Below are 16,813 nucleotides of genomic sequence, written 5' to 3'. Positions count from 1 at the left end.
CGCCCTTTGCTCTGTAGGTGACAGAAGCAGCATGGTTCGTGCAATGTCAGTGTCCCGCGTTAAAATCCTGCGTTAACTGAAAGGAGTTTGTACATTCTCCCCATGTCTGCGTACAGCGTCCCTGGTTCGAATCCCGTGCTGTCTGTTAGGAGCTTGTACGTTCTTCCCATTTTTGTGTGAGTTTTCTCAGATGGTCCGGTTTTCTCCCACCGTTCAAAACCTACGGGTGTTGTAGTTACAGTAATTAGGTGTGACTCCTAGTCTATGATAATAAACAAACTTGAACTTGAATTCAGCATCGTCGAGTCAACAGTTTGTTGTAGAACTGACTGATTCTGGTGTAAAGCAGTGAAATCACAATCCCCCTGTAACCTGTTGTCTGAACTACTACTACAATCCTCCGGTTTTAGATTTTCCCCAAGAACTGCAAATTCTCGGATGTCAGCGTCTGAGGATCTGTCCTGTGGTATTCATCTTGATGAACTCATGAAAAAGGCTCACCGCGGCTACAATCTGTGAGCTGTCTGAGAAGATTTGGTACGTCACTGAAGACACTTGAAACTTTCCACAGGTGGTACCATGGAGAGCATTCTGGCCAGTTGCATCATTGCCCAGTATGGAGGCGCCAACTCTCAGGACAAGAATAAACTCCAGAGGGTTGTTAACTCATCACAGCACCAGACTTCACTCCATCCAGGACATCGACATGAGGCGGGGTCTTAAAAAAGCAGCCTCTAACCTCAAAGACCCCGCACCACCCAGGCCGTGCCCTCTTCACTCTGCTCCCATCGGAGAGGAGGTCCAGGAGCCTGAAGACGAGTACCCAGTGGCACCTTCTTCCCCTCCACCATCAGGTTCCTGAGTGGACAGTGACCCACATTACTTTCTCCTATTTTCTTCATGATTTTTTGGGGTTGCCTGGTTGGCGCAAGGCCTTTACATCACCAGCGATCGGGTCCGGATCTGGGTTTGATCCAGATTCCTCCCACCGTTTAAAATGGTGGGGGTGGGGGGTGCAGGTTAATGGGGTGTAAATTGGGCGGTGCAGACTTGCGGGCCAAAATGGCCTGTTAGCGAGCGCTGTGTCTACGGTGAATTTTGAAACAATTTACAGCAATATTCCCAGTGTGAAACAACAAATTTTGTGACATGCTCATGACAATCAAGCTGATTGTTATTCAAATGCAGATTTCTATCCCTCTGTAGGCAGAATGACATTTCCCCCCTCTCTTCTGTCATCATCCCATCCCTCCCATTATTCACACCTTCCTCAGACCAAGCGGCTGCAATCAACAAGCATTCCCAGCCTGCCGCACTCATGGCCCTTGGGTCGCTCAGTCTCCGCCCTGCCAGCGACACGCTCCCTTTTGTTATGTTCACCCTGCCCCAGCCCCCAACGTCTGCCACTTTCCTCATTCCTCAATCTCAGTTTGTGAACCATTTCCGTCCTCCGCGGAGCCTGCCTCACCGGTCGGGTGTTTTGTTTCGGATGTCTGGCATCTATGGTATTTCGCTTTCTGATCAGAAAGAATCTCAGGGTTACGTGGTGTCATAATTCGAGATTCCTTTATTGACGAGTAATAAAGACAGTGCAATGCTGCCCTGAACTCATCTTAGTCTGCGCTAAGGCAGACAGGTTCACCCTCAGCAGAAATTGCCCGAAGCCCCTCGAGAGATTTGGGCGCAGACTGGGAGATCGCTTCTCCGAGCACTTTCGCTCCGTCCGCATCAGCGACAGAGTCCTCCCAGTGGCCGAACATTTTGGTCGGTTCTGCACTCCCCACGCTCGTGTGTCTGCCCATGGCCTCCCAGAGCATCGGAGGAACAACGCCTGACTTTCCCCATCTCCAACCAAGATGGCACTAATGTCGACTTGTCTTTTTTAAAAAATTTTTATTTTTCACACTATAAACCACATTGATCAAGATACATACATTTTCCTTTTCAAATATATACAGTGTCGTTTTCTCCCCCCCTTCCTCCTCCCATCCCACCCTCCCTACCTCCCCTCCCATTCATTTAAAGTTCAGAATCAAAGATACATTAAACCCGTCAAACAATGTTGTCACTCAATAAAAATAAACAAGAAATTCCACTGAGTCAATTTTTTTCATTCCCTTCTCCTTCTGTCATTTTAGGTGGTAGATGTCCCCGGTAGGTTTTCTCTATTGTGTTTCATGTATGGCTCCCATATTTGTTCAAATATTGTAATATTATTTCTTAAATTATATGTTATTTTTTCTAATGGAATACATTTATTCATTTCTATATACCATTGTTTTATTCTCAAGTTATCTTCTAATTTCCAGGCTGACATAATACATTTTTTTGCTACAGCTAGGGCTATCATAACAAATCTTTTTTGTGCACCATCCAAATCAAGTCCAAATTCTTTGTTTTTTATGTTACTTAGGAGGTAGATCTCTGGGTTTTTTGGTATATTGCTTTTTGTGATTTTATTTAATATCTGGTTTAGATCTTCCCAAAATTTTTTCACTTTCTTACATGTCCAGATTGTATGAATTGTTGTTCCCATTTCCTTTTTACAGCGAAAACATCTGTCAGATACTGTTGGGTCCCATTTATTTAACTTTTGAGGTGTAATATATAGCCTGTGTATGCAGTTATATTGTATCATACGTAACCTCGTATTTATCGTATTTCTCATAGTTCTTGAGCATAACTTCTCCCATGTTTCCTTCTTTATCTTTATGTTTAAATCTTGTTCCCATTTTTGTTTAGTTTTACCATTTGTTTTCTCATTCTCCTTTTCTTGCAGTTTAATATACATATTTGTTATAAATTTTTTGATTATCATTGTATCTGTACTCACATATTCAAAATTACTTCCCTTTGGTAACCTCAGACTGCTTCCCAATTTGTCCAAGTAGGATTTCAGTTGGTAGTATGCCAACACTGTATCATGAGTTATATTATATTTATCCTTCATTTGTTCAAAGGATAATAATTTATTTCCTGAAAAGCAATTTTCTATTCTTTCGATCCCTTTTTTCTCCCATTCTCTAAAGGAAAGGTTATCTATTGTAAAAGGGATTAGCTGATTTTGCGTCAGTATTAGTTTTGGTAGTTGGTAATTTGTTTTATTCCTTTCTACATGAATCTTCTTCCAAATATTGAGCAGATGATGTCATACTGGAGAATTCCTACGTTGTACCAATTTTTCATCCCATTTATATAATATATGTTCGGGTATCTTTTCCCCTATTTTATCTAGTTCTAATCTAGTCCAATCTGGCTTTTCCCTTGTTTGATAAAAATCTGATAGGTATCTTAATTGTGCGGCTCTACAATAATTTTTAAAGTTTGGCAGTTGTAAGCCTCCTTGCTTATACCATTCTCTTAATTTATCTAGTGCTATCCTCGGTTTCCCCCCTTTCCATAAAAATTTCCTTATTATTTTCTTTAACTCCTTGAAGAATTTCTCCGTCAAGTGTATTGGAAATGCCTGAAATAGGTATTGTATCCTTGGGAAAATGTTCATTTTAATACAGTTTATCCTTCCTATTAGTGTTAGTGGTTAGTCTTTCCAATGCTCTAAGTTGTCCTGTAATTTTTTCATTAGTGGATAATAATTGAGTTTATATAGATGGCCTGGGTTTTTATTTATTTGTATACCTAGGTATCGTATTGCTTGCATTTGCCATCTGAATGGTGATTCTTTCTTAAATTTTGAGAAATCCGCATTATTCATTGGCATTGCTTCACTTTTATTTGCGTTAATCTTGTATCCCAACACTTCTCCATATTCCTTCAATTTCTTATGTAATTCTTTTATTGATAGTTCTGGTTCTGTTAAGTATACTATAACGTCATCTGCAAGTAAACTGATTTTATATTCCTTGTCTTTTATTTTTATCCCTTTTATTTTATTTTCTGTTCTTATCAATTCTGCTAGTGGTTCTATGGCTAACGCGAACAATAAGGGCGATAGTGGGCATCACTGCCTTGTTGATCTGCTTAAGTTAAATTGTTTTGATATATATCCATTTACTGTCACTTTCGCCAATGGCCCCTTATATAATGCTTTAATCCAATTAATATATTTCTCTGGTAAACTGAATTTTTGTAGTACTTTGAATAAATAATTCCATTCTACTCTGTCAAAGGCCTTCTCTGCGTCAAAAGCAACCGCTACTGTTGGAGCTTTATTTCCTTCTACTGCATGAATTATATTAAGTTAATAAATTTACAAATATTGTCTGTTGTTCGTCTTTTTTAAATAAATCTAGTTTGGTCTAGATTTACTATTTTTGGTACATAGTCAGCAAATCTGTTTGTTAATAGTTTAGCTATTATCTTATAATCTGTGTTAAGTAAAGATATTGGTCTATATGACGCTGGTGTGAGTGGATCTTTCCCTGTCTTTGGTATTACTGTAATTATTGCTGTTTTGCATGAATCTGGTATGTTTTGTGTTTTATCAATCTGGTTGATTACTTCCAGGAGGGGAGGAATTAATAAATCTTTCAATGTTTTATAGAATTCTATTGGGAATCCATCCTCTCCTGGTGTTTTATTATTCGGTAGTTTTTTTATTATCTCTTGTATTTCTACTATTTCAAATGGTTCTGTTAATTTATTTTGTTCCTCTATTTGTAATTTTGGTAGTTCAATTTTATTTAAAAATTCATCTATCTTGTCTTCTTTCCCTTCGTTTTCAGTTTGGTATAATTATTCGTAGAATTCTCTGAAGTTTTCATTAATCTCCGTTGGATTATATGTGATTTGTTTGTCTTTTTTCCTTGATGCCAATACCATTCTCTTAGTTTGTTCTGTCTTAAGCTGCCATGCTAGAATTTCGTGCATTTTTTCTCCTAGTTCATAATATTTCTGTTTTGTCTTCATTATGTTCTTCTCCACCTTATATGTTTGTAGTTTTTCATATTTTATTTTTTTTATCTGCCAATTCTCTTCTTTTAGTTGTGTCTTCCTTCATTGCTAATTCTTTTTCTATATTTGCTATTTACCTTTCCAACTGCTCTGTTTCCTGATCGTAGTCCTTCTTCATCTTGGTTACATAACTTATTATTTGCCCTCTGATGAACACTTTCATTGCGTCCCATAGTATAAACTTATCTTTCACTGATTCCGTATTTATTTCAAAGTATATTTTAATTTGTCTTTCAATGAATTCTCTAAAATCCTGCCTTTCAAGTAGCATGGAGTTTAATCTCCATCTATACATTCTTGGAGGGATGTCCTCTAACTCTATTGTCAATATCAAGGGTGAGTGGTCCAATAATATTCTAGCTTTATATTCTGTTTTTCTTACTCTGTCTTGCATGCGAGCTGATAACAGGAATAGGTCTATTCTTGAGTATGTTTTATGTCTACCCTAATAATATGAATATTCATTTTCCTTTGGGTGTTGTTTCCTCCATATATCCAAAAGTTGGATTTCTTGTATCGATTTAATTATAAATTTGGTTACTTTGTTCTTTTTGTTAATTTTTTTCCCAGTTTTATCCATGTTTGAATCCAAATTAAGGTTGAAATCACCTCCTATTAGTGTGTTCCCTTGCATGTCTGCTATCTTCAAAAAAATATCTTGCATAAATTTTTGATCTTCCTCGTTAGGTGAATATACATTGAGTAAATTCCAAAACTCTGAGTATTTCTGACATTTTATCATTACATATCTCCCTGCTGGATCTAATATTTCCTCTTCTATTTTAATTGGTACATTTTTACTGATTAATATAGCTTCTCCTCTAGCTTTTGAATTATATGACGCTGCTGTTACATGTCCTATCCAATGTCTCTTTGATTTCTTGTGCTCCATTTCAGTTAAATGAGTTTCTTGCACGAATCCTATATCAATTTTTTCTTTTTTCAGTAAATTTAGTAGTTTCTTCCTTTTGATTTGGTTATGTATTCCGTTAATATTTAAAGTGATATAGTTCAACATAGCCATTTCATACTTTGTTTATCTTTCCTTTCCGTTTCCTCATCATCACCTTTCCTTCTTATCCATTTCTGCTTTCTTGTTTTGAACACTTTATAAGACAACATTTCTAAAACATCAAACATTTCCCTTATTCTCCTATCTAAAATTTCTTTAACCCCACTATCCCCTCCCCTTCCTGAGTTGCCCTTTATCCCTTGTCGGGCAACCACATCTCCCCTCTCCATTTGGATTTGCGAATTCACTCGCAGTGACCGTAACTCCTCCCCACCCAGCCCCCCCAGTAAAGATTTTAATTTTCATATATAACAAAGGTCACTCTCTTAATTCCCTCCTTACTTCCTCTCTTCCCTTTCTTTCCCTTATTAATTCTTATCTATACTCTATATATTTTCTTATAAATACGGATACACTCATGTACACACATATATACATACACACACACACACACATATATATATATATATATATATATACCCATATATACACATACATATAGTTCGTGGTCATTTTTGCTCTCATTACATGTCTTCATCTCTCTGTCTGTTTTGTAGTTGTTCTGCAAATTTTCATGCTTCCTCCGGATCCGAGAATAGTCTGTTTTGCTGCCCTGGAATAACTATTTTAAGTACCGCTGGATACTTTAGCATAAATTTATATCCTTTTTTCCATAGGATCGCTTTTGCTGTATTAAACTCCTTCCTCTTCTTCAGTTCAAAACTTAGATCTGGATAGAAAAAAGTTTTTTGACCTTTGTATTCCAGTGGCTTTTTGTCTTCTCTTGTTTCCTTCATTGCTTTCTCCAATATATTTTCTCTTGTTGTATATCTTAGGAATTTTACTAAAATGGCTCTTGGTTTTTGTTGTGGCTGTGGTTTAGGGGCTAAAGTTCTATGTGCCCTTTCTCTTTCCATTTCTTCCTGTAATTCTGGTCTTCCTAGGACCCTGGGGATCCAATCTTTTATAAATTCTCTCATATTCTTGCTTTCTTCATCTTCCTTAAGGCCCACTATCTTTATATTATTTCTTCTATTATAATTTTCCATTATATCTATCTTCTGAGCTAACAGCTCTTGTGTCTCTTTAACTTTTTTATTAGATTCTTCTAATTTCTCTTTTAAGTCCTCTACTTCCATTTCTACGGCTGTTTCTCATTCTTCCACCTTGTCCACTCTTTTTCCTATATCTGACATGACCATCTCTATTCTATTCATTTTTTCTTCTGTACTTTTAATTCTTCTTTTTATTTCACTAATTTCTTGTGATTGCCATTCTTTTACTGATTCCATATATTCTTTAAAAAAAAATATCTATTGTCTTGCCCTTCCTTTCTTCTTTCATTTCTCTATGTTCTTCTGCTTCTTCTTCTTCCTCTGGGTTGGTCATCTGTTGTTTCCTTGTTTTCTTTTTACTCTCTTCTTTCTTGTTCTCGTTGTTTTCTATGTTCTCCTCTTGCTGTTGTGTTGTGGCTGTCATTCTCAGCTGTGTAGATCGACTCCTCAGCTGGTCCCCCCTCCCGTCAGTGTTTTTTTTTGTCATGCGCATGCATGGTTGCACACTTTTGCTTGGCTCCGTGAGCCATTTTTGTAGTCCCGATCTCGGGACTTCGATTGACCTGAGGGAGCCGGTTTCTTTCTCTGCGGCGGGCCTCCTCGGACAGGTAAGGCCTTCACCTTTTCTTCCGATGTCTTTTCTTCTTCTCTTCTTCCCGTTGCTTTCGACTTTTCTTTCTTCGCTGCCATTTTCTTCCCACCTTTACTTTCACTTTATTTTAATTTTTGTGTTTGTGCCTTTGTGTTTTCTGTGTGTTTTTTTAACTTTTCCGGAGAGGGCTGGAGTTCCCCGACCGGCCACTACTCCATCACGTGACTCCTTAATGTCGACTTGTCCAGTTTCTGCTAACCTGCTCCCCCTTCCCCTCTCCAGTTTTCCTCCCTCCCTTCACCCAGCCATTCCCCCTCCCCCTGAACGCTGCTCTCCCCTCCCTCCCTTCTCACCTATCTCCTCCTCCCTTTGCGACCACCCCTCTGCCCCGTCTTTTGCTCAGACGCCTGTCGACATTTTTCCAGACACTGATGAAAGGCTCAAGCCCGAACTGTCGGTTCTGTATTTTTACCTTTGCTGCATGAAGGACTCTGTTTGACCTGCTGAGTTTCTCCAGCTCTGTGTGTTTTTACTTGAAGCAAGAGAGGGTCCTCTCAAAGTCACTGAGTGTCCATGGATTCGCCACCAGCTCTCCCGCATCCGCACAGAGTCCAGTCCAAATCATTGGGGGCCCGATTCCAGATCCGAGCCTCCGACATGGTCAGGGACCCTTCAGCACCCTCTTGCATTCCAGTCCCGATATCTGGTACCCCATCAGCCAGTCTCCACCCAGTCCACCTCCTGGTGTGAATCACTTGACAAAGGTTGCCAGCAGTCCACGAGGGCTCATCACCTCGAGGCGCCAACAGCCTGTCACCGCCTGTGGGTTTGTGAGCCACAGGGCCCCCTCACTGGTCCGTCATCGTCCCGTGCATCGTCGTCTCAAACTGGGGGGAGGTGGTCTCCTAGCTTTCTGGTGCCCTCCGCCAGTCCTCTGCTCTCCCGGAGTCTGCAACCCCTCACAGGCGCTGCCATCTTGGGCGCAGTCCCCGTGGTCGCGGGATCTTAAATCAAACCACCGATGTCTCTGTTAACAGGTGGTTTAAAGGTGATCCAATATTCACGCTAACCTCTGAGCTCACGTCTCTTCCCTCTGTGGAGGTTGTGGTCAAGTACTTTGGTTGAAGGAATAAAGACTTTTTTTCTAAATTTGGACAGACCTGAAGAATAAACCGCATGTCAAAAAATAAATAATGCAAAGAAATGGGAGAGGGTGAGGTAGTGTTGGGGGAGCATGTCCCAGTCCTCGTCGAGGGGTCAGCAGTGGAGGGGGGTGGTCAGAGCTCCAAGTTCCTGGGTGTCCATGTCTCCGAAGATCTGTCCCAGAGCCTCCAAGTCAATGCGATCATGAAGAAGGCCCACCAGCGGCTAGACTTTGTGAGGAGTTTGAGGAGATTCGGTTCGTCACCGAAGACTCTTGTAAACTTCTACAGGTGGAGAGCATTCTGGCCGGTTGCATCACTGCCTGGTACAGAGACGCCAACTCTCAGGACAAGAATAAACTCCAGAGGGTTGTTAAATTGGCCTGCGCCATCGCAGGCCCCAGACTCCACTCCATCGAGGACAGCTACACGAGGCGGGGTCTTAAAAAAAGTAGGCTCTATCCTCAAATACTCCCACCACCCTCTTCACTCTGCTACCATTGGGGAAATGGTACAGGAGCCATCAGACGAGCGCCCAGTGGCACAAGGATGGCTTCTTTCCCTCCGCCATCAGATGACCCACAGTCACGCGCTCACTTCCTCAATTTTCTGAAACTATTTCTTTATTTTTGAAATGCAGTTTTACTGTGATATTTGTACTGAGACATTGCATCAAATCAACAAACTTTATGACATGTTCAGGACAATAAATTCTGATTCTGTCCCACTGACTGTGTAAAAAAAATGTACCCTTGACATCTTCCCTTCACTTTGTACAGATGCCCCCTTCTCCATTGTTACCAAATCCATCTTATAATTGGCCAAGTTCACAACTCTCTGTTGCCTTTTCCTGCCCCATGCATTGGCGCCTCTGTACTAGACAGTAGCTTCTTCTAAATTGCGGCCCCTGGGGAGCCCACCTGGGACCCGGGTGTGATGACTGGGCCTGAGGTGCTGGAAGCACCTTCCTAATCACAGGAAGATCGACCCATTAAAGCGCCGAACCAACGATCCAAGGGGGGTCCTGCTCCCCCACGATGATGTGTCATGCCCTTACCGGATGCTGGCTGCCCAGTGACGTGCACGTGCAAGTGTCAGTGTTACCGGAACAAGCAGGTCGGCCATTTGCCCATCCAAACCCGATCCGCGGACGTGACCTGGAGAAGTTTGACTGGATTCCCAGACAGCCCCTGACCTGGTGGGATTCCGACGGGGGTTGACCTGGACACTGAGATCTCATGGTACTTCCTGCTGGCGTTGGCAGTTCAGGCCTGCGGGAAAGTCCTGTTTTGCAACGTGTGCACAAGGTGGGTTGGAGGGATGACATGCCGAACTGGTTCCACAGAAAGGTCGGACCCCTTTCTAACTGCCATGTAACTGGGGCATGCACCGGGCAAACTGCCCGGTTAACACCATTTTACCTGGCAGTTTGAAAGGTGTGGGGGACCCATCCCCCCAGTGAGGGTCAGTGTATGGGGGACTCATACCCCCAGTGAGGGTCAATGTGTGTGGGATCCAACCCCCTCAATGAGGGTCAGTGTGTGTGGGACCCATCCCCCAGTGAAGGTCAGTGAGTGTGGGAACCATCCCCCAGTGTGGATCAGTGAGTGTGGGACCCATCCCCCAGTGATGGTCTTTGAATTTAGGAGCAGGGAAGTTCTGCTGTAACTGGACCAGGTCCCAGTGAGGCCGCATCTGGAAAACTGGGTGCAGAGTTGGTCTCCTTACTCGAGGAAGGATGGACTGGCTTTGGGGGAAGTTGGCCTAAGAGGAGAGATTGAGTCGTCTGGGGCTGTGCTCACTGGAATTTAGAAGAATGAGAGGGGATCTTATAGAAACGCAAAAAATTGAGAAAGGCAGAGATAAGAGCGATGGATGTGGGAGGCCAGAACGAGGGGACATAGCCTCAAGATCCAAGGGAGTAGATTTAGGACAGAGATGAGGAGGAACTGCTTTTCCCAGAGGGTGGGGAATCTGTGGAATTCGCTGCCCATTGAAACAGTGGAGATGACCTCAGTAAATAGATTTACGACAAGGTTGGGAAGATTTTTATTGAGTCAGGAATTAAAAGATGTGGGGAAAAGGCAGTTCGGTGGAGACGAGCCCATCTTCAGATCAGCCACAATCACATTGAACAGCAGAGTAGAGCTTGACGGGCCGAATGGCCGACTCCTGCTCCTGTTTCTTATGTTCTTTAAAAGTTCTTTTAAATTTGGACAGACAGCAGGGTAATGGACCATTTCGGCCCATGAGCCCATGCCGCCCGTTACACCCAATCCACCTACAACTGGAGGAAACCCATGCAGCCACGGGGAGAACATGCAAACTCCTGACTGACAGTGTGGGATTCGAACCCCAATCCCGATCACTGGCTAACCGCTAAACAATTGAACAGTTACTTGGCAAGGTTGGGGGGGGGGGGGTGTATATCCTTCTAAACAATGAACCAACACCCACAACCTGAAGCAAAATGCCCATTAGCTCTCTAATGGTGAGGAATTTGGAAATGAAAAACAAAACAAGCTTCAACAAAGCACCTTGGGCGGCCAAGGGAACAGAGAGGCTGTGTTTATTTCTGCTCAGTGCTGCAGGCTACTATGGAACCAGTTCGGCATGTCATCCCTCCAACCCACCTTGTACACACGTTACAAAACAGGACTTTCCCGCAGGCCTGAACTGCCAACGCCAGCAGGTAAATGTGTTCACTTCACAGTGCAAAGATAAAAGGTACATAAGCAACATCTTGGGCTTGAGCCCTTCCCGGAGGAGGAGACGTTAATGCCATCTAGTTGGGGAGTGACCCTCCCTCCGGATGGAATATTGGGCACTGTTCCTCCAATTCACGGGTAGCAACATCAGCAAATTTGTGGATGACGTGAAGATTGGGTGGCAGAGTGAAAAATGTGTGGTGGATGTTGTTAGGATGCAGGGGGACTTGGACAAGTTGGGTGAGTGGGCAGCTGCAGTTTAATGTGGATAAATGTGAGGTGATCCACTTGGGTGGCAAGAACAGGAAGTCAGATTACTATCTGAACGGTGTCACGTTGGGAAAAGGGGAAGTACCACGAGATCTCAGTGTCCTTGTTCATCAGTCACTGAAATGAAATGTTCAGTGAGGAAAGCTCACAGTATGTTGGCCTTCATAACAAGGGGAGTTGAGTAAAGGAGCAGAGAGGTCCTTCTGCAGTTATGCAGGGCCCTGCTGAGGCCCCACCTGGAGTAATGTGTGCAGTTTTGGCCTCCAAGTTGGAGAAAGGACATTCTTGCTGATTGAGGGAGTGCAGCGTAGGGTCACGAGGTTAATTCCCGGGATGGCGGGACTGTCACATGTTGGAAGATTGGAGCGACTGGGCTTGAATGCCCTGGAATTTAGAAGGATGAGAGGGGATCTGATTGAAACATACAAGATTATGAAGGAATTGGACATGCTGGAAGCAGGAAACGTGTTCCCGATGTTGGGGGAGTCCAGAACCAGAGGCCACAGCTTAAGAATAACAGGTTGGCCATTTACAGGAAAGACTTTTCCACCCAGAGAGTTGTGGATCTGTGGAAATTTCTGCCTCAGAAGGCAGTGAAGGCCAATTCTCTGGATGCGTTCGAGAAAGAGTTGGATTGAGCCCTTAAAGGTAGTGGAGTCAAGGGATACGGGGAGAAGGCAGGGACGGGGACTGACTGTGGATGATCAGCCGTGTTCACAGAGCTGGCTCAAAGGGCCGAATGGCCTACTCCCGCACCTATTGTCTGGGTTTGACAGTGCATTTGGCCATGTCAGCAAGGGAGGGGGGCGCAGAATTAAGATGGTCGGCCACTGGGAGATCCCTGTCACTGCCGTGGGCAGTGCTAGGTGCTCAGTGAAGCAATCGTCCCAGCCTGTGTCCCACTCCTCATTCCTCCATCCCTCCAACTCTCCACCCCCTTCCCTCTCCATTCACAGAGCCATCCCCCCTCCCCCTCCCTCCCCTGTTTGCTGGTGTGCCCTGTAAAAACACACGACACTGGAGAAACTCAGCAGTTCAAACTGAGTACTTTGTGCACCAAAGGTACAGAACCAACGTTTCGGGCTTGAGCCCTTTATCAAGGAATGAGAAAAATGTCGGCAGGTGTCTGGACAAAGCGGTGGAAGGGGGAGGGGATGCAGGGGAGGGCATGTCCCACAGGCAGGAGGTAATGGGTGGGGATCTCCCAGTGGCCAACCATTTCAGTTCCACGCCCCACTCCCGCACTTACACGGCCTTGTGCTCTGTCAAATCCAAACCACCCATAAATTGGTGGAACAACACTCTATTTTCCATCTGGGCCCTCCCCAACCGATGGTGCTAATCTCAATATCTCCAGTTTCTGCCAGCCTGCTCCCTGTTCTCCCTCCAGCTCTCCACCCCCTTCCCTCTCCATTCACAGAGCCATCCCCCCTTCCCCCCACAGTTTCTGCTGTGCCTTCCCTCCCTATTACCCCCTGCCTGTGGGACCATGCTCCTCCCCCCCACCATTTTGTCCAGGAACCTGCCGCCATTTTGCTCACACCTTAATGAAGGGGTCAAGCCGAAAGCGTTGGTTCTGAACCTGTATCTTTGCTGCGTAAAGTTCGCTGGTTTCCCCAGCGTTGTGTTTTTACAGATACTAAGTGTCGGGGCTGCGCAGTTGCTCAGAGAAAGGAGGTATGAGGTGCTCCTTCCTTACAATAGCCTACAGGCCACCCTTGGGCAAGGTATAGAACCTGTTCAGCCTCCCATTCTGGGTCACATGAAGCCGTAGGTTGCAGATGGCGGATGAATTTTACCAGCAGATTCCACAAAGTGGAATTTATGGTTGTAAAAATTAAAAATGCTGGGCAGATGGCCAGGGTTACCTGTCCAGTATGGACACTGGGTTACCTGCCCAGTACGTACACTGGGTTACCTGTCCAGTGCATACTGGGTTACCTGTCCAGTGCAGACACTGGGCTACCCGTCCAGTGTGGACACTGCGTTACCCGTCTAGTGCGGACACTGGGTTACCCATCCAGTGTGGACCTGGCAACTGAAAGCGGAAATGGGAATCCCTTTCCGTATTTTTCCCTTTTACAACATCGACTACAGTCTCAGCTCGAAAATGGAGCCTTCACTGAAGGAGAACAGGGGAGGCAACAACTACAGATCGGAGGGTCAGAGATTGTGATGGGAGACTGGATCGCCCACGCCCAACGGGCAAGGCACCTGGATGAATGAGGTGGATAAGGGAGGGAGGGCACACAGCAAATAGGGGGAGGGGGGATGGCTCTGTAAACGGGGAGGGAAGGGGGTAGAGATATGGAGGAACAGAGACCGGGGGATGGGGAAGGGGAGAGAGAACATGGATTGGGCCAACAGAAATCGGAGAATTCGATGCTCATGCCATCCATTTGGGGAGAGTCCAGATGGAAAATCAGGTGTTGCTTCTCCAATATATAGATGGTCTGGGTGTGACAGTACATGAGGCCGTGAATGAACATGACAATGAGGGGATGGGCGTGGATTTGAAGAGGTTGGCCACTGGGAGATCTCTGTCATTGATGCAAGGAGAGCAAAGGTGGTCAGTGAGGCAAGCTGTTAACCCGATACTGTACTGCAGTCGGGACCTTTTCCCATTCCGCCCCGAGCTCACAGACCCACCCTGTCCCCTATCTGGGTATTTGTGATGTCACCCACTTTCACCCTGTTTGGTGGACTGCAATGTCTCCTGGGCTGAGGTGCTGGCTTGGTTTGGACTCAACTTGTAAAGGAGGCATTGATTGTAGAAGCTAAATTAGTGAGACAAGCAATGGGACCCATCCCTACAGTGAGAGTCAATGTGTGTAGGACCCGTCCCCCAGTGAGGGTCAGTGTGTGTAGGACCTGTCCCCCCAGAGAGGGTCAGTGTGTGTGGGACCCGTCCCCCCCCAGTGTGGGTCAATGTGTGTGTGGGAACCGTCCCCCTAGTGAGGGTCAGTGTGTGTGGGACCCATCCCCCCAGTGACGGTCAGTGTGTGTGGGACCTGTCCCCCCAGTGAGGATCAGTGTGTGTGGGACCTCTCTCCTCCGCACCTTGAATGGAGTCCCTGTAACCTACTGCATTTGCTCGTGGACTTCCTGCCCAATCTCTTCTCAGTGACAGCACCAACATGCACGGAACTTGTGAACCATTAATGAATCATTATCTAACAATTCCACACTACACTAACGGTCTCCTCTCCTGAACCGATTAGATCGGAACAAAGGTCACTTATTGTATTCATTCTGGGAAAATCAAACACTCCTCTCGTCTTTGTTCCCTTGACAACTCCAGCTGCTATTTTTGAAAGATCAAGACTCTTTGGGATCCCTTTGCAAGATTTCTTTTATTGTCATGTAACAATACGGAACACATACCTGTAACACGTAAAATTGCTGAAAGGCAGACAAAGAATTGCCGTTAGTGTTCCTGTCTGCCGCAGTAGTGAGGATCTCCCAGTGGCTGGCGTATATCTAGTTTGTCTGTATGTGCGTAATGTCTGGTTGTGTGTCTGTGTGCTTTGCACCGAGAACGCTGTTTCATCAGGTTGTATTTGTGCGATCACGCGGCCTGGTGACACACTATTCACCAGTCTCTCCCCTCCTTTGAGAATGCACGCCGGGCTGGCCTTGAGAACAAATGGAGGCGGAGGAAGAACTGTGACACAGCGGCATCAAGCCTAGAATCTCCCCTTGCAGCTGCCACAGCCGGGCACGTCTGTCCCGCATCGGCCACCGGCGAGCCTGCTCAAGCGCGAACGGTCCCCCCCTTCCTAAACCTTCGCTCGCGCAGCCAACTGCCGCAATCAGATGACAATAAGCTTGATGCACCGTGAAGAAGGCCTCAGGCCTGAAACGTTGGTCATACATCTTCAGCTCCCGTGGACGCCGGAAAACTGGCTGAGTTCCTCCAGAATCTCTGGGGTTTTTTTTCTTCTAGCATCTCTCAATCTTTTTTTATCTCCCTTAAGTATTTCTCCAGAGTACTTGTGTTTGACTGAGAGCTCGGCGACCTTCTCTGGGACTTCCTTGCATGATTTGGGAAATTGACCTTGTTTAATAACTTCTCGGTATCCAATTTTGGGCCGTAAAAGATGACTTGACTTGTAAATAGACTGTTATTAAGCAGTGGACACCTGCGTAACTTCAGCACAAAGGTGAAGGAAATACAGAAAAGGAATGAAAATAGATGATGAACAAAGGGACTGAGTGCAAATCTCCAAATTTGTAGCAGCGCTCCCTTGGGATCCAGCCGTGCGGGCTTTGAAGGGCCCATTGAGGGAGTGGACGGTGGTTTTAGTTGAAATCCCGCGACTGTGGAATCTGCGCTCAAGATGGCGGCGTCTACTAATCAGCAGCAGAGGACGGGAAAATCACGCACTGTCCGAGAAAGAAAGAAGTGGAGGAGGCGCCCAGGCCGGCGGAATGGGGGGGGGGGGGCGAGAACCCCACAGGCTGCCGCTGGGGGGACTGGCTCGGGCTGGCAGGAGGTTGGGGGTGAGACGACCAGGTGCCGGAACCGGGATGCAAGCTGAAGGGCCCCAGTCTGCGCCAAAGGCTCGGACCGGACTCTGCATCTGCTGTGGAAGAGCCGTTGGTGAATCCACGGACCGCTTAGCAATTCAGGTGGGGGTACACTTCGTTGCTTCTCTTTCTCTGGCTGTAAGAGGTGCCTAGGCAATTCCCGCCGGCGGTGAATCTGTCCACCTTGCAGTAGGTGGGAGGGAATCTCACGTTAAATGACACAGTTTTATTACTAGGACGATAACTCGAATCTAGAAATTGACTGTTATTATGAAGTGGACACTGGTGAAACTCCAGAATGCTACTTTGCTGAGCACAAAGGTGAAGAAAATACATTAAAATAATGAATATAGATGAGGAGCAAAGGGACTGAGTGCAAATTTCCAGATTTGGATAAGGGGAGAACAAATCAGGCAGTGGGGAAGACGACTATATTAGCCATCTGTGGTATTTTCCAACATAGGAAGATTATATGAGAGATATTTGAGTTACTGGCGATGTATAGTTTTTGTGATGTTGTCAGGGTGGAGTAGGAGGAAGATTTGGCGTTGGTTTAAGGGATTTATTTTTTTTTAGTGCTGGGCTCAGGCGCT

The 16,813-nt window shown here is 45.2% G+C and overlaps 1 long non-coding RNA gene across 1 annotated transcript in view; it reads right to left on the bottom strand.

Annotated features, from left to right (window-relative positions):
* LOC138740887 (uncharacterized) overlaps positions 1-15,441 on the bottom strand; it is a 257,137-nt gene extending 241,696 nt beyond the window's left edge. The window contains exon 1 of the long non-coding RNA XR_011343195.1: positions 15,430-15,441. This is a non-coding gene — a long non-coding RNA (uncharacterized lncRNA). The remainder of the gene's footprint in view (positions 1-15,429) is intronic.
* Positions 15,442-16,813: the final 1,372 nt, after the last annotated feature.

Source organism: Narcine bancroftii, chromosome 8 (genome assembly GCF_036971445.1).
Source record: "Narcine bancroftii isolate sNarBan1 chromosome 8, sNarBan1.hap1, whole genome shotgun sequence".
Classification (NCBI taxonomy): domain Eukaryota; kingdom Metazoa; phylum Chordata; class Chondrichthyes; order Torpediniformes; family Narcinidae; genus Narcine; species Narcine bancroftii.
This window is presented reverse-complemented; position numbering and strand designations above follow the sequence as displayed.